This window comes from Pristis pectinata, chromosome 16, assembly GCF_009764475.1.
Source record: "Pristis pectinata isolate sPriPec2 chromosome 16, sPriPec2.1.pri, whole genome shotgun sequence".
Lineage (NCBI taxonomy): Eukaryota > Metazoa > Chordata > Chondrichthyes > Rhinopristiformes > Pristidae > Pristis > Pristis pectinata.
In genome coordinates this window covers 33,608,602-33,627,083 of record NC_067420.1, presented here as the reverse complement: position 1 = coordinate 33,627,083, position 18,482 = coordinate 33,608,602, and the positions used below count along the sequence as shown (strand labels likewise).

The following is an 18,482-nucleotide window of genomic DNA, read 5'->3' as shown; positions in this document are numbered from 1 at the left end:
AGGACTATTGGCTGCAACTAGCCTAAGGCCACAGCCAGGAAAACATTGGCAAGCTGTTGGTTGCAACAGCTTAAGGGTGTAGCTTAAGAAATGTAGGTTCAAGGATTGAGTGTAGATAATTTTTTATATTCCAAAATAAACTTTATTCATCATTAAAAAAAACAAACTATATACAACAATAAAACAGTGCAAACCTTTACATTCATGTACAGATCAATCATTAGTGTTACCTCTTTATATATAAAAAAGCACCAATGCCACACGGTATGGCTCCCTGGGGTGATACCCCAGTCCCATATTTACAATATTTAAGGGGCTTCCTCGCCTGACCCCATCCCCTGTGGCAGAAGAACCCTAAACTGTAGTCCTTCCCCACCGACCCAGCGTAGATAATATTGCCCGAACCTGGATGTGGCAGCAGAAGCTGCTGACACTGATTGAAGACGGCGGTCCTGCACATATTGGCCGGCAGAGGCGAGACCCTGGGTTGAAGTCTCGCGAGAAGTGGCGCCTGCGCGCTGCTGACACCCCGCCGTTTGTTGTTGGTCGAATGACGGCGGTTGGCGGACGGGCCCGGGGCAGAGCCGCGGTGAGTAACGGCGTGACACCGCGACGCTTCACCTTCACATGAGGCAACGTTCAGTCATTAAGCGCGTCTGGCGTCAACTGTCATTACCTGCACTCCAACGATAAGCCATTTTAAAGGGGAGAGGAAAAAATCACAGCGTCCATTTCCCCCACGAAGCGGCGGTTGGCGAAGCTCGGGCTCTCTCAGCGGGCTACCTGCCCGCCCCCTCCCCCTCCCCCCAACCTGAAAGCCCGCCTCCAACTCCCTTCCCTATTGGTTGTAAAGCGTCACAGGACCGCGCCAGTGCCTTAAACGCGCACGTCGATAGGACCACGCCGATGTCATTCACCCGGGGTGGCTGCGTTTCCGCCTTAGTGCTGCTTTTTGAGCCCTTGACAACTTGATGTTGAGAGTATTATCCGATCAGAGGCGAACAAGGTGCGGGTAGTGTAATTTTTAAAAAAGAATAATATTTAAATCAATTTTGAAAGGCATCACGTGGTTTCTTAAGAACCAAAGCAATCAGGTAACCAAACAAAAATAGTGAACGCTGTAAGGTGGTGTTTATCTGTGCAAATTAACATCCGTGGTGCACGTTGCCGGAGAGACTAGCTGGGTATACAGTATATATGTGTGTGTATATGTGCGTGCTTTTCCCTAGAAGAGGACGTCAGTATTTGTCCTTGAGTTACTCTGCGACAGGCCTTCGTCAATTGAATGCTAGGCGCCCAATGCGGAATTATGCACAGCAGTTCACTTTTAAGGTTTCTTTCATCCCACTTAACATGGTGAACTATTGGCTGTCAGTCCATTGGGACATGTTATGTGTTGAGGAACATGGCACTCGATGTATGTTTATTCGTGTTCGGTTATTAAAAGTTTACAGCGCTTGGAAACGTATAGTCTGTCGAAGTGCCTATTTATAAGCGTAAGTTATCAGCCTACCATATCGAAGAACTTCCTTCATCTGACGCAACATCATTTATGTTTCTCCGCAGTGTTCTCTTTTCTGGTTAATAACTCTTGATGGTCTTTGCAGGGTTACCTGAAATCAAATCTCTTTTAACTGTGCACACATTATACCAGTTGATGGGTTTCCATTTTCTTCCACCTCCCTCCTCTTGTTACACACTGCACCTTTTCACAGTAATGTAACTTAAACTCTTAAGCAGTAATATCCATGTACAATAACGTCAGCTTGGAATTTTACAGTTAAAAACACTTTTTAAATAGCCCCTAATTTTATTCTGTAACTTTTAAGTGATGAATACCCCGTGTTACAAAATTAAGTAAAGTTTATTTCTTTGCCAGGTAGGCTATTGTGTAAAAGGTACTTCTAGTAGATTGACATACTTAGTGGTTTTAGCCAAAAAGTGTTACTTGGCTCAGAGTACTTCTTTCAGCTATAAATAACTGATTGGAAAGAGAAGGATTGTAATTAATACGTTTTGGTGTCTAAGTTCAAATAAACCTTGTTATAAACCTAACAGAGGTTTTTCAGACATCTTAATAGATTCAGTGCTGTATGGAGCATATAACTAAATATCTTGCAAGCATTATTGAATACACCTATCAAAGTGCTTCTAAAATGCTGCTTATTTGTGGATTGGTGTGGTGGGGGGGGTGTGGTTACAAATATTCACTTAGCTTTTTAAAGCTCCAAAACAAATATCTGACAGATTAAATTAATGGAAAATATGAACAAATAACCAGCATGTACTTGGTATCTAATGATGTGGATAAGGGGACCTTGGGTAATATAACCAAGTGTGCTCACAATGCAATGGTAGATGTGAAAGTCTATCACGAGTAAGTTGGTTAATTGATGGGGTGAGAAGATGGCCATCCAGCTATTATGAAGAAAACTGTTTTATATATAGAAGAAAAATTAGAGGCTGGGAAATGTTTGGATTTGAATGTCCTTGTACAAAAATAGCATGGAGTTATTGAAGCAATTGGAATAGCAAATGGTACATAAGCCTTTTTGTGAAAGGGCTTGTGATAGAATAGAAAGAAAAAAATCTTGAAATATTAAGACTTTGGGGAGACAACATGTGGAACTTGTTTTGGTTGGTGAACCGAAGGAAGGATATATTTAGAAGGCTGCAAAGAAAGTTCACTGGATTAATTCCTGGAGTGTGAGGACTGGTTCTGGAAGCAGAGTGAATAGAATGGGCCTATCTTCTTTAGAGTTTGAAAGAAATGAGAGTTGAACATTATAGATAGCAAATAATTAATGGCCATAGTTTAAGAATGAGGGATGAGTCATTTATGGCTGTGAAAAAGGTAATTTTTAGTTACTCAGAAGATTGTGATGTATTTGACATTCTCTGTACCAGAGGGATGTTGATGGTCAGTGATTGAATGAGGGGATTTAGAGATAAGATGGGAAAATGGAATTAATGTAAAAGTTCAGTCATGATTCTGTTGAATAACAATAGGTTTGTGGGGCTGACTATCTTATTCCTGTTTCTATTTATGCTTTTGGTTCTTTTTAACTAAATATACAATCCATGAGCAAGTAGCAATAGCACGGTGCTGAGCATCGTTGCCTTGCAGCTCTGGAGACCTGTTTTGATCCTAACCTTGGGTGCTGTCCATGTGGAGTTATATGTTCTCTCGTTGCTGCGTGGACTTCCCCTACTGCTCGAGTTTCTTCCCACATGTCAGAGGTGTGCTGGGTGGAAGGTTAATTAGCTGCTGCAAATTGCTCCCAATGTAGGTCTGTGGCAGTATAATTGCAGGGAGGGGAAACAATGGAATGGTGATGTGTGTTGGGGGGTGGGGGTGGTGATTATTGTAGGATTGGTGGAGGAGGGTGCTTGATGGTGAGCATGTAAATGGGGACTAGAGGGACCATATCTGTGCTATATGACTATGATAGGTAACACAAAACACTTATTAATATTTTGTAGATATGGTAACTCAGAAATATTTTTAGCAAACTTCAGCTGATATAGACAGTTTGGTGAAATAGACCAACAAGTGGCAGTTGAAATTTAAGAGTTGTGAACTAATTCATTTTGATAGGTGGGATGAATTCAAGCGAAGTAAACAAAATTGTCTTCATGGCTGAACTCTGAAGGTTGATGGTAGATTGCTTCTACTCCATTTCTGAGGTGGTTGATGGGATCCCCAGATTCTGCTACATCTGGAGTAGGTTGTATTTGACAGGATCAGTGAATGAATTATTTAAGTTGTTTTATGTTCCTTCCACTGTCTGCATGATTCCTGTCATGAGAACTTGGTGCTCAGTGCCTTCCTGGATGTTAATTTTGAGTAGTCATGAACCAGAGTTCATATGAATTGGTGGGCATTTACATTTTTTTCCAAGAATACTGGAGTCCTTTCATCTGGGCCTGGGCTTAACACTCCAATTTATATAAATGATTTGGATGAAGGCAGCAAGGTATAGTTGCAGGTAGATTTAGTGAGTGAACAAAGATATGGCAAATGATATATAATGTGGGGAAAGTTTGATAATGTCTATTTTTGCAGGAAAAATAAGGAAATGTGGAAGATTGCAGAGAGATCTGGTATCTCGGTGCAAATGGATAGAATTCAGGTATTGCAATTAGGAAAGCTTAAAAAATGTTTATTGCTGGGGGATCTGAATACAGTAGTGCAATTTTGTTTCAGTTATATAGAGTATTGATGAGATGACATTTGGAGTGCTGTGTACGGTGTTGGTCTTATTTAAGAAAGAATGTAAAATTGGAAGTAGTTTAGAGACTAACACCTGAAACAAGTAACACCTGAACTAGAGACAAGTTGTCTTATGAGGAAGGTGGGACAGATTGTGCTTTTAACAGCTAGAATTTAGAACATAACTGAATCTGAGGGGATGGATGGGGAGAGGATGTTTCCTCTGATGGGAGTGTTTAGAAATAGTCATCCATTTAAACTGACGAGACACATTTTGTTTTAAGGTTGTTGAGTCTTTGGAATTCTCTTCTGTAAAGGGTCACGGAATTGGAGCCTTTGAATATTTTTAAGGCTGAGGTTGATAAGTTTTTGACAAGCAAGGGGGTGAAAGATCATTGTAAGTAGATGGGATTGTGGAGTTGAGGTTATAATCTAATCAGCCATGATCTTGTTCGTTGGCAGAGCAGGCTTGAGTGTGCCAAGTGGCTTATCCCTGCGTGTAGTGTGTATCCTCTTAGAAATCTCTTGCTGTGATGGAGCTCAGCTTTTTCCAGGAGTCTGGTGTCAAGCATGCAAGTGATATGGCCTGCCTTGTGGATGTGGTTGAGTGTGATCAAAGCCTTCATTTGGTGATGTCTTTTCGGCCAAAGGTTTTGGAGGATTTTGTGGAGATGGCATTATTGGCATTTCTTCATGCAGAGGGTACAGGAGGGTGAGGCTGCTTGGTACTCTGTGGATTTGATTGTGCTTAACACTTTGGCGCTTGCATACATCTTTTCTCAGTTGGCAGGAGGCTGTGCTGGCTTTCTGTGGGTAGTGACATCTGTCTTTGAGAGTTGGTTCCTGAGATATGGAAAGCGATCCCTTTTTTTTTTGAGAGTAGTCTTGTGGATCTTGATTTTTGGGGGAACAATATTGTGCAATTAGTTATTCTGATTATGGAATGGACTGCTTAAAGGTGATGGAAGCAGATTAAATAGTAACTTCCAAAGTGAGTTGGATAAATACTTAAAAAGGAAAGATTTGCAGTATCATGTGAAAGGGAAGGAGCTCTTTCAAAGAGCTGGAAAGAGTGAGATTTTGAAGTCGTACATATGTTTATACATTCACGTGAACAAAGTTGAACAAAAATATTTATAAACTTCTCTGTTTACTAAATTAGCCTAGCATTGCTCTATTCAATCCTAGTACAATGCTTGAGTTGTAAATTTGGTCAATTTAGATATTTCTAGCTCCTGCAGAAATTTCCTTGAGAGAGATGCATAATAGATATCACATGAATCAGGTGGGGAGTCATATGCCCTAGATGCTGTGAACTAACTTGGAGACATTCTTCCAAATGGTTGTCCAATTAGTCCCGTTCTCTTCTGTCTTTGGAACTAAACACAAAATAGTATTGCACTGGAGAGGGTGCAGAGGAGATTCTCCAGAATGTTCCCTAGATTGGAGAGATGGGCAAGCTGGATTTATTTCCTGGAGTGAAGGAGGCTGAGGAGTGACCTGATAGAGGGATGTAAAATTTTAAGAGGCTTGGATAGTCAGAATCTTTTTCCCATGGGGTGGGGGGGGGGGGGTGTGGTGTACATTTAAGGAGAGAGAGAGAGACAGACAGAGGAGGTTTGGAAAGGATCAGAGGAAAACATTTTCACATAGTGGTTGATATCTGCGATGTGCTGCCAGAGAAGGTGGTGGAGGCAGATAGCATCACAATATTTAATGGATCTGTAATACTTGAGCTGTGCCTATCTATTGTCAAATGCTGTTCTTGCGTAACTTATGTGTTCTTAAATTCTTCAAAGCATCCTATAATCCCTTTTCAACCACCTTTTATTGCCCATTTCTACAACCTATCAGGATCTGTAGAGGTACCCTTCAAGCTTGCTATGTTTCTCTGTACCATTTATTCTATATCTCTGATGCATTTTTTAATGCTGAAGAGAAAACTGCTTGCTCACTCACTAGCTCCTTCCAAAGGCATCTTTCATTGTAAGTATTTGAGATGCTATACCTGTTTTTTTTTTGATTTACCACTCTTCCCAACCTCACCTTCCAGGTGAAGTGGTGATTTCAGTTAGTGTTTGTTACTGAAAATCAATTCTTTATTTCCAGAAAATCTTAATTGTAAGTTTTGGACAGGTAAATTTAGCTAGGGCAGGCATAGTTTAGTTTTAACTATGCCTTCCTTTTTAGTGAATTATGCAAAGCATTCCTTTGTTCTTATCCTTGTCAGGTCTTCAACCTGACTACTTGATCTGAACTGGAATGCAACCTAATGTGTGTTTGATTAGCTTTGGAAAGTCCTTGGGTTCTTATTGGTTTGGGTCAGATTGGCTCTTTATATATCATTAATGCACAGGACTTTAAAGGGCACTGTTACAAGTTAGCATGGTGAAAGTGGGCCTTGCAGTATGGGTCTAATGGCTGCATACTGGGATGGGATTCTAGATGATGGTTGGGTCATGAATCAAAAAAATAAAGTACTTTCTCGTGCTCGGGTTGGGTTTTAAATTTATATGTGGGTAGACCGCTAATCAGGTACCCCCCCCCCCCCCCCCATTAATTTTTCCAGTATATTAAAGACTCTGGTGCCATTGCTGGTCTGGCCTGAAACTGGAAGACTTTATCCACTTTCCACTTTTCATATGGTTCATTTCCAACTCTTCTCTTCCTGGACTTCTGCATTTTCATTTCTGGGATAAACTACTGTCTGTGTGTGTGTATGTTAGTGCACGAATACTTGTCTGTCCATGGATGTGTGTACTAAGTTTGTTCAGCACAGCCTGCCTGCAGTTACCTTGGATGATCTTGTTACTGGAACCAAGATCTTGCTCTGGCCGATCTACGTGGTTCATGTTGTGCAATACCCACACCACATTAAAAGGGTTCTGGCACGTACATCTTCTACTCCTTATTCTCAACCCCAAGGGATTGCAGAAGAAAAAGAAATGGCTACTGTCTCCCACAGCTACCACACCACCAGCACCACACATTCTTCCTTTTTGGGACTGCTATGCTCCAGTTGCTCCACCTCTAACACATTAATCCTCGTAAGCCTTTTAGAATTTTAGCCAAAGATCCTCTACTACCTCATTTCCTATACTTTTCTCACTTCTTCTCCTTCACATAGCAAGGTTTGCCGTATCCTCATCTTTATTTTGTAGCCTCTGTGTTTCAATAAACATCTTTATTAGAAAGGTTTCTCGCAAATGTTGGAGATGTTATGCCTGCCAGTTTACCTGTGTTCTTCTGAATGTTCCTAGGTGGAACTGATTTCAAGATAGTACACTGTATTTGTTGCTGATGCTGTGGACTCTGCTGTGGTTGACCAGAATAGATCACTGTCTCTGTCTCACTGTTTCAATTAAGTTCAATGCAAACTTGAACAGCACCTCTTGTTACCATTGGGTACTTAGCAGCCTTTTGGACTTGCAATAAATTCAGACAAAGATTCTGTTATCCCCATTTTATAGCCTCTAAACAAACTTGAGTTTCATTACTTTTGATATTTAATCTACCTTCTACCTTGCCACAGATCTTCACTCGCCTTTTCCTGGCTTCTATTTGCTTTGCATCTCTGATTTTCTTTTCCATTTGAGGTGAGATGTCATTGACTGCAATGTTAATCCTATTTCTCTCAAAGATGCTGCTCAACTTGCTGAATATTTCCAGAGTGTTCAGTTTTTATTTTAAACTTCTGCTCTCTGCAGTTCTTTGTTTTTGAATTCATAAATATAATCAGTTGTGAAAAGTTACTGTGGTGAAATTTGTATACCTGTTACTTAATGGCTTGTTTACGGTTCTGCATAGAAAAAAAAATCTGCCCAATTCATTGAAGATACATGATATGAGGCCAGAAGCATGAAGGTTGTTAGGCACAGGACTGAAAATGTGTGTGTACGTACACACACACACACACACACACACACACACACACACACACACACACACACACGAACACCTGAGCTCCAAGGAGGTACATTAGAACAGATCAATTTTTAATGCAATGATGATAAGAACTTGTGTGATGGACCAGGCAAAATGCCATTTTACGATAAGTGTGCAGCTGCATAAATAGTAGAAGTTTAATTTTGGGGGGTTGTGTGGGTAGGATGATTATGAAGATTAAGTCACAGACAGATGTTCTGGGAATGTTCTTTCATGATTTGTCCAAAGCTCCTAAACTTGAAACAGCATCTAACACAACACTTCTAGTTAAATGTCTGTAATGAGAATTTATGTTTTTACTGTTGGATATTTTAAAAGATCTTCAAAGTAAAAGTTAGTTATCAGTAAATTTTCTTCTTTTGAAAGTGAGCAGCATGTAGAAATATTCACTCATCTATAATAAGCATGTATTTTGCTTTCCCTATTCTGTCATGTTAACTTGTAGAGAAATATTTCTGAATGTTGAAGTAGTTCATTAAAAATACTGACAATCAAGTTGTTTGATATTGGCTTGTACTATTTCTCAATAATGAGGGAAGGGTGATAATAAAAATTGGTTATGAACCTTTCAAATTAATTTCCAGGGTTAGTTGTTAAGATAAAGTATTTCAACCACAATCATTTGGCAATAGGGTAATTAAATGTGATTACAGAACCAGATTCATTACTGCATTAAAGAAGCTATTTGGCCATTGAGTCTGTACTGGTTTTATGAAAGGACAATCCAGTTTGTTCTGCTTGTTTACCCTTTTCCCATAATCCTGCAAATTATCTGTAAGATACTTATCCAGCTTCCTTTGGAATGCTTCAATTGGTTCTGCCTCCATTGCATTTTGGACTCTTGACTCCTTTTTCTGTCTTGTTGGTATTCATTCTTTTGCCAATTTTCATTCTGTGTCGCCAAGTTCTTGACACCCTTTTCAATGCAAACAAATTCTATCTATTTACTTTGTAAAGGCACCTTCATGATTTGAAATACCTTTGTTGGATTTCCTTGCAACCTCCTCCGTTCTCAGGAGAACCACCCCTGCTTTTCCTGAAGACATAACTAAGGTTCCTCACCCCTAGAATTATTTTGGTAAATTTCTTCTGCACATTCTCCAATTCCTTTTAATAAAAATAGAAAGTGCTGGAATTTTTCAGCAGGTCATGCCGAATCCTGACAAAGGGTCCTTGACCTGAAGTGTTAACTCTGTTCCTCTTCCCACAGTTGCAGCCTGACCTATTGAGTATTTCCAGCATTTTCTATTTTTATTTTCGATCTTCAGCATCTGCAGTTTTTTGTTGTTTTTCACTTAAATTTTGTTTACATCTTTCCTAAAGTATGGTGCCCAGAACTGAACACAATACTCTTATTGTGGGTGAACCAATGCTGAATAACGGTTTTTCATTACCTACTTGCTGTAGTACTCCATGTTTCTATTTATGCAGTCCAGGATTCAGCATGCTTTTTTAAACACTTTCTGAACCTGTCCTGATACTTTCAATGACCATGTACTTGTATTTCCCCCATACTCTTCTTGTAGCCTCTAGTTTGGTTTGTATTGCCTTCTCTTCCTGTGAACATGTAATGCTGTATTTGTCAGCATTAAATTTCATCTCCCTATTTTAGTAGTTTTTCTGTATTGCTGTCCTCCTTGTAGCTTGCCATGCCTCCAGATTTTGTCATCTGTGGATTTGGAATTTGTGTCATGCTCATTCAAATTGTATTCACTGATGTATATTAAGAAAAGTAGTAGTCCTAGTACCAACCCCAGAGAACTCCTTTATATGCAGCCTCAAGTCTGAAAAACCACCTTTCACAACTATTGTTAGATTCATTTTGTATCATGAGCATTAAACGATGTCCAGAACTGGTCATTTTTGTAATTTCATATGAGCTTGTGTTTTCAAACAATGTTATGGAAGTTTGTATTTTCTGTTAAATTCAACAAACTACATTTTTGATACTTTAACCAATGACTCACTGGGAATGCTTTATAGATGCATTGTTACAAAATGTCCGTTTAATTCTATTTAATATGCTTCTCATCATTTAGAATGTTATCAACAGTAATCACAAGTTTTTAAACCATGGAAGTGGATCAGATAGGGTTAATGTCACTTCTTATGGAGTGCAATTTCTTTGCTCAAATCTAATGTAATGCATTTGTTCATTCCACAGACAACTCTATTCGTAAATCTTGTTTCTAGATGTGAAGCTGACTCCTGCATACCATAAACATCTTGGATCCATAGCTATATACCATGGAAACAGGGCCCTTGGCCCAACTCATCCATGCTGACCAAGATGTCTGTCTACACTAATCCCATTTGTGTCCGTTTAGCCCATTTCCCTCTAAACCTTTCCTAACCATGCCCCTGTCCAAATTTCCTGGTTTCCTTCCACATTCCACAAGACATACGGGTCAGGAATCTTTGGGCATGCTATGTTGGCGCCGAGAGCGTGGTGACACTTGCGGGCTGCCCCCGGAACACTACGCAAAAGATACATTTCACTGTGTGTTTCGATGTACATGTGACTAATAAAGATATCTAGTCTTATCTAATTGGTCCTGCCTCTACCATTTCCTTTGGCAGCTCATTCCATATTCATGGACCAGCTTCGGTGTGGGTGGGGGGGGGGGGTGGAACTTGCCCCTCAGATCTCCAATCTTTCCCCTCTTGCCTTAAACCTGTGCCTTCAAGTTTTAGGCTCCCATACCCTGGGGAAAAAGACTATCTACCATATCTGTGCCTTTTATAATCTTATAAACCTCTGAGGTCACCCATGGGCTTTTGTAGCTCCAGGGAAAACAGTTGCAGCCTATCCAATCTCTCCTTGTTACTCGAGCCCTCCAGTCTAGGCAATATCCTTGTGAATCTTTCCTGTATGCTCTCTAGCCTAAGCACATCTTTTCTATGCCATGGTGATTAGAACTGCACACAGTGCTCCAACTATGGCTGAGACAATGACTGAAACAATGACTGTAACACTCCAATACTCAATGCTTTGGCCAGTGAAGGCAAGCACACTATAAGCTTTCTTCACTCCTTCCACAAACAATAAAGGACCTTGCGCTGATTCCTGTGGTACACCAATTTGAAAAGCAACTACCCTCTTCTTCCTACCACCAAGCTAATTTTGTACCCAGTTTTCTATCTCACTCAGGATCCCATGTATTCTAGCCTTCTGGACGAGCCTACCAGCTGAGACCTTGTAAAAGGCTTTACTAAAGTCGATATAGACAACTGCCCTTGCTCTTCTCTCCTCTCCTCTCCTCTCCTCAAAAAAAAAATTTGAACAAGTTTGTGGGAAGTGATTTTCCCACATACAAAGCCCTGCTGATTATTCCTAATCAGTCCTTGTCTTTCCAAAAGCAAATAATCCTGTCCTTCAGAATCCCTTCCAGTAACTTTCCCACCATTTATGTAAGACTCATTGGCCTGTAGTTCCCTGACTCGTCCTTGATGCCCTTCTTGAATAAAGGGACAACATTAACCATCCTCTAGTCTTCTGGTACCTCAGCCATGGCTAATGAAGATGCAAAAATCTCTGCCATTGCAACATTCCCAGCAAACACCTCCCATGCTTCCCACAACATCCCTGATCTCACTTGCTTCCATGTTTTTCTCCGTGGTAAAGACAAACAAGTAGTATTCATTTAAAATGTTGCCCATCTTCTCTGTCTCCAGACATAGATTACCACACTGATCCTTGGGGACCTACTTCCTCCCTGGTTACCCTTTGGCTGTTAATATACTTGTAGAATATTGTAGGATTCTATCTTACCTTCCTTGCTAGGGATATCTCATGTCCAGGGTCAGTGTGTTGGGACCACTTTTCACTTTATACATTAATGGCCTTGATGAAGGAACTGATGGCATTATGGTCAAGTTTTCAGATGATACAAAGGTGGAGGGACAGGTAGTGTTCCGGAGGCAGGGAGTCTGCAGAACGATTTGGACAGATTAGGAGAGTGGGCGACAAAGTGGCAGATGGAATACAGCATAGGGAAGTATATGGTTATGCACTTTGTTAGGAAGAATAAAGGTGTAGACTATCTCCTAAATGGGGAGAGAATTCAGAAATTAGAGATGCAAAGGGACCTGGGAGTTCTAGTTCAGGATTCCTTAAAGGCTAACTTGAACATTGCATTTGCCTTCCTTAGGGCCAACTCAATGTTAGCATTCAGTTTGAGGGGACTAGAATATAAAAGAAAAGATGTACTGCTGAGGCTTTATAAGGTGTTTGATAAGGACTGCATTTGAAATATTGTGAGCAATTTTGGGATCTGTATCTAAGGAAATTTGTGCTGGCCCTGGAGAGGGTCCAGAGGAGGTTCACAAGGATGATCCTGGGAATGCAAGGCTTAACGTGAGGAGCAGGTCTTTGGGTCTGTACTTGATGGAGCTCAGAAGGATTGGGGGGGGGGGGGTGAAATCTCATTGAAAACTACTGAATACTGGAAGGCCTGGATAGAGTGGAACTGGAGAGGGTGTTTCTATTAGTAGGAGATGCAAGGGCACAGCCTCAGAATAAAGGGATGTCCCTTTTAAAACAGATGAGGAGGAATTTCTTCAGCTAGAGGGTGGTGAATCTCTGAAATTCATTGCCACGGAGGGCTGTGGAGGCCAACTCATTGGGTGTATTTAAAGCACAGATTGATGGGTTCTTGATTGGTCAAGGGGTTAAGACTTACGGGGAGAATGGGGTTGAGAAAAAATAAAATTAGCCATGATTGAATGATGGAGTCAGACTTAATCATTACTCCTAACAAGGATGTACCTAGTTGACACATGAGCAGGATTGGGTTCACTGTCCTCCCATTGTGGAATTGCAAATTTATCACTTTTTGCACTTAAGACTTTGAAAATGACTTCTTGAGTGAGCTGAATTTCTGTATTTTCTTTGTTTAAAATATCGAAAATAAAACCTTTACGAGGTAAAAGAGAACCTAAATTCCCACCTTGAGTTTATGCTAAATAATACTTGTGAAGTAAATTGATGTGCAGTACTTTTCCCTGAAGTATTTTGTTGTCTGCCTGTCTATGCAAGATAGATGCAAACTAGCTTTTCTAAAGCTGACATAGTAAGTCTTTCAAATATACTTGCCAGAATGTAGAGCTGGGTGAAAGGGGAGTTGTTGCTTCTAGCTCCACATTTAAAGCACACCACTATTACTCACTTCATGAAAATGTGGCCATGGGCCCAATGAGCATCATTGGCCATGCATGGGGATTGTGCTCTGCTTCCCCTGTTTATCCAAGAATGAATGTGTCCAAATTTCTGTTTTCATTTCATTTTCTTGCTATTGATACTAATTTCACAACTATTGAATTTTGTCAATTTCAGTCTTTCAAGTTTGTTTAACACGTCTCAAGAATGTTATTGATTTCCATTGTTAGGATAAGTTGCCAGCAATTACCCAGACGACTAAATGCCAGTCAGAAAAATGTGTATAAATAGAATATGATTGAAGAATATCTTTCCATCATACCGATTTGTGTATCAGACAATGAATTGCACATCTAATAACCAATACCAACTAGCATTGGAGACACAAGAGACTGCAGATGCTGGAATCTGGAGCAACACACAAAATGCTGGAGGATCTCTGCAGATCAGGCAGCATCTATGGAGGGAACTGGACAGTCAATGTTTTGGGTCGAGGCCATTCATCTGGATAGCAACTAGCATTGTACTGATTTGAACATAGTATTTACTTGGTATTACACCCTGAGGAACTGGAACCTATAAACTAAGTTTCCATCATCCCACCATTGGCAAGAGAGTGGTTGACTCTCAAGTAGTTTGACCACTCAACTGGTTTGCATTGATGGTTTCAATCATGAGTGTAGATTGATGAATTTGTAATGGAAATAGTGGTGACTGCTTGTGTGCATGAGCATAACAGTTTATTGTTAGATATCTATATGATGGGTCAGTAATTGATCTCACTTGCCATTACACATGGGAAGTCAGAAAACAAATATAATCTTCAAGTGAAGCAGGATTATTGGTTAGTGATTATTTGGGCTAGGGTACATGGATGTATATCAGTCCATTTTTAAAGTTGTACATTTTAGTCCATGATTTCATTTCCAGCTATAAATGTCTATGCCTGCTTAGGATGAAAGCTAATCATGTAAATTTCTAATGCTTGTTAAAGCACTTATCAGTGGTGGAGTTGCATGCTTGAATAGGGTGAGATCATTTAAGCCATGACATTTTGTATTGGCAGTTTCTGTTATATATCAACATAAAATTATAATGGATCATCCTTTACAATCACTGCCAGCTCCATTTAAGATTCCAAAGCAGTCACATCTTTCCCTTCCCTTCGAGACTGCCTTGTCTGCTCTTCCATTTTCCACCAGTCAACTCCCCTTATGATATTTTCCCTTTGACTGCAGGACATGCAATACCTGTCCTTTCACCTCTTCCCTTCCCATATTTGGGGACCCAAACAGGTTTTCCAGGGTGAACCAGTGATTTGCTTGCACTTTTTCCAATATAGTGTACTCATAATGAGTTCTCCTCCATATAAGAGAAACAAAAGGCAGATTCTGTGATCACTTTGAGCACCTGTGTTTGGTCCACAGGAGCAACCCTAAGCTTTTCCATTGCCTGCCATTTTAATTCTTCATCCCATTTCATCTCTCCTATCTATCTGTGGTCTCCTCTACCATTATAACAATGCCCCACACAGGCCTGAGGAACCAAACTCATCCTTTAACTGCTACAGCCCGCGTGGTGAATGTATACCCAATATGCTGGTAGGTGGGAAGTTCCACTGTTTAAATTCAGTAACAATAAGGGACAGTGATGAAAATCCAAGTCTGGATAGAGTGCACCTTGGTGGAGAGCTTCCATATGTTTGTTGCTTTTGACACTTTGGGCGGCGGAGGTGCAGTCAAAGAAGCCTTGTTGAGTTATAGTGCATTTTGCAGAGGGTACGTATGACATCAATGTCCTTGGTGGAAGGAATTTAGGATGGGTATTTAGTGCTAATCAAGTGGATGGCTCTGTCGTGGATGATGACTCATTACTTGAATTTTATAGGAGCTGCACCTATCCAGGCAAGTGGAGAGTTTCATCCTACTTTTCATCCTGTAGATGGAGGAAAGCCTTTAAGGAGTCAAATGACGAATCACTTGCTGGACAAGAAACAGCCTCTGACTTGTTTTTGCTGTAATATAACTTTCATCAGTAAATGTCTGGATGGATGATTTACCAATATTAATAGTGTTGAATATCAATTGGAGATGGTCATATTCTGGCACTTGTATGGTAAGAATATCCCATGGTACTTACTGGCCCCAACATGAATATTGTTTGGGTCTTTTTGCAGGCACACGTTGCTGATAGAATTGAACATTTTACAGACTTTGGTGAACATTCCCTTTCTGACATGATGCAGCAGTTAAAGATGGTTGGGCCTGGAATATTGCCCTCAAACTTCTGCAAACTTGTCCTGAGGCTGAGATGGTTTCTTTGGGTTAGATATAACTTTAGACATCGGCGAGTTTTCCTATTTATTCTCTTTTGACTAATGTGTTGTGAGTCAGTCAAATCTTGTCTTCAGTCACACTTGGTTCATCTGTTGAATTTCGGTTCCTGCCTACATTGGACCAAGGCTGTATGTGGTTTGGAACCAAGTTGTCAGGGCAAAACCCAAAATGTTCATCAATAGGCAAGCTTTTATCAAGTGAGTGCCACTTGAAAATACTATTGACAAACCTTCCTTTGCTAACAAATCAGAGGGGATGGAGATTAGTGTTCTTGCACAATGTGTATGAGGACAATTTTTCATATCATTGTGTGGATCTCAATGTTGCATTGTACTTGGAATAATTTGTGTACAAACATTGCTGGTTCTGGAGGACAAGTGTGCAGTATAGAGACCAGAATATTGTTGGCTGCCTTGGTCTTTGCTGAATTCAATGTTGTCTGTTTGCCACCAGGCTGCTATATTTGGTTCCATGCTAGTAGGACAGAATACACTGAGGAAATTATGATGATGGAATAAGGAAATTTAAAGGATGTGATTCTGTGAGAATGACTTTGTCAACCTTTTTTAATTAGCCTGTGGGACATTTCTCCCAATTTGGGCACTAACCTTTAGATGTTCTTGAAGTGGACTTCTCATGGTTGACTAGGCTGGAAGTGTTATCGTGGCATGTCCTATTATTGTATTTTTGACTTAGCAGTTTGTCAGAACTGAGTGTCCTGCTGATAGGAGGCAATTTAGAGTAAACCATGCTCTAATGGGTGCAAGAGCTGCATATAGGCAGGTGGGCTGAAGTCTGCGGATTGTCTTCCCTCATGGGATCGTAATCGTAATATAATCTATACCAGTGCTCAATGTATGATTTTTTTAAAACAAATCTTTAAAATACTTGTTGGATTGTATCTGTGGAGAGAGAAATAGTTAAATGTTTCAGGTTATTGGTCTTGCATCAGACCTGTGTATGATTAGTTTACTGTTTCCTTTTATCATAAAATAAATTTGAAATCAAATAGAGTAAATTCACACTCCTGTACGTCATTTAGTATTGTGGTTCTTTCAAGGGTGTGTGCTAATGTGAATTGAACTGTTGGTATTTACATACCTTGATTCAAACACAACTTGTATTTATTTCAATTTAGGAAATAGTTCTTGTAAACATTGATAAAGTTTGAGTTATATTAAACATGAACTGGTTTTATTCTGATTAACATACCTTACTATTATACTAATCATGCCATTTCTGGCTTAATTGAGCCACTAGGGAAAAAGGCAATTCTGGATGTAGTGTTGTGCAATGAACCAGATTTGATAAGGGAGCTTAAGATAAAGGAACCCTTAGGAGGCAGTGATCATAATATGATAGAATTCACCCTGCATCTTGGGAGGGAGAAGCTAAAATCGGATGTATCAGTATTACTGTTGAGTAAAGGTAACTACAGAGGCATGAGAGAGAGCTGGCCAAAGTTGATTGGAAGGGGACTCTAGGAGCGATGACAGCAGAGCAGCAATGGCAGGAGTTTCTGGGAGTAATTCAGAAAATGCAGGATCAGTTCATCCCAAGAAGAAACAGCATTCTAAAGAGGATGAGGCAAACCGTGGCTGACGAGGAAGTCAAAGGACAGCATAAAAGCAAAAGAGAGGGCATTCAATATTGCAAAGACTAGTGGGGAAACTAGAGGATTGGGAAGCTTTTAAAAATCAACAGAAGGCAACTAAAAAAAAGCGATAAGGGGAGAAAGAAGATGAAATATGAAGGTAGCTAGCTAATAATTAAAAGAGGATATCAAAAGTTTTTTCAGAGTAAAAGAGAGGTAAGCATGGATATCAGACTGCTGGAAAATGACGCTGGAGCGGAAGTAAATGGGGGAACAAACCAAATGGCGGATGAACTGCATAAGTATTTTGCATCAGTCTTCACTGGAAAGCTCCAGCAACGTGCCAGAAATTCGTGAGTCAGAGGGCAGGAGTGAGTGTAGTTGCTGTTACTAAGCAGAAGGTGCTTGGGAAGCTGAAAGGTCTGAAGGTAGCTGAGTCACCTGGACCGGATGGACTACACCCCACGGTTCTGAAAGACATAGCTGAAGAGGTTGTGGAGGCATTAGTAGTGATCTTTCAAGAATCACTAGATTCGGGAATGGTTCAAGAGTACTGGAAGATAGCAAATGTCACTGTACTCTTTAAGAAGGGAGGGAGGCAAAAGACAGGAAATTATAGGCCAGTTAGCCTGACTTCAGTGGTTGGTAAGATGTCCATTATTAAAGATGAGGTTTTGGGGTATTTGGAAGCACATGATAAAATAGGCAAAAGTCAGCAAGGTTTCCTTAAGGGGAAATCTTGCCTGACAAATCTGTTGGAATTCTTTGAGGAAGTAACAGGCCGGATAGACAAAGGAGCATCAGTGGATGTTGTTTACTTGGATTTTCAGAAGGCCTTTGATAAGGTGCCGCACATGAGGCTGCTAAACAAGATAGCCCATGGTATTACAGGAAAGGTACTAACATGGATAGAAGATTAGCTGACTGGCAGGAGGCAAAGAATGGGAATAAAGGGGGCCTTTTCTAGTTGGCTGCCGGTGACTAGTGGTGTTCCGCAGGATCGGTGTTGGATCCGCTACTCTTCACGTTATACGTTAATGATCTGGATGATGGAATTGATGGCTCTGTAACTAAGTTTGCGGATGATACAAAGATAGGTGGAGGGGCAGGTAGTGTTAAGGAAGCAGGGAGTCTGCAGAAGGACTTGGACAAGTTAGAAGAATGGGCAAAGAAGTGGCAGATGGAATACAGTGTAGGGAAATGTATGGTCATGCACTTTGGTAGAAGGAATAAAGG

At 40.4% G+C, this 18,482-nt stretch overlaps 1 protein-coding gene across 1 annotated transcript in view; it reads left to right on the top strand.

Moving 5' to 3' along the window:
- Positions 1 to 220: 220 nt before the first annotated feature.
- osbpl2b (oxysterol binding protein-like 2b) overlaps positions 221 to 18,482 on the top strand; it is a 73,882-nt gene continuing 55,620 nt past the window's right edge. The window contains 1 exon segment of the mRNA XM_052031463.1: positions 221 to 589. The gene's annotated coding sequence lies outside the window, so the exon portion shown is untranslated.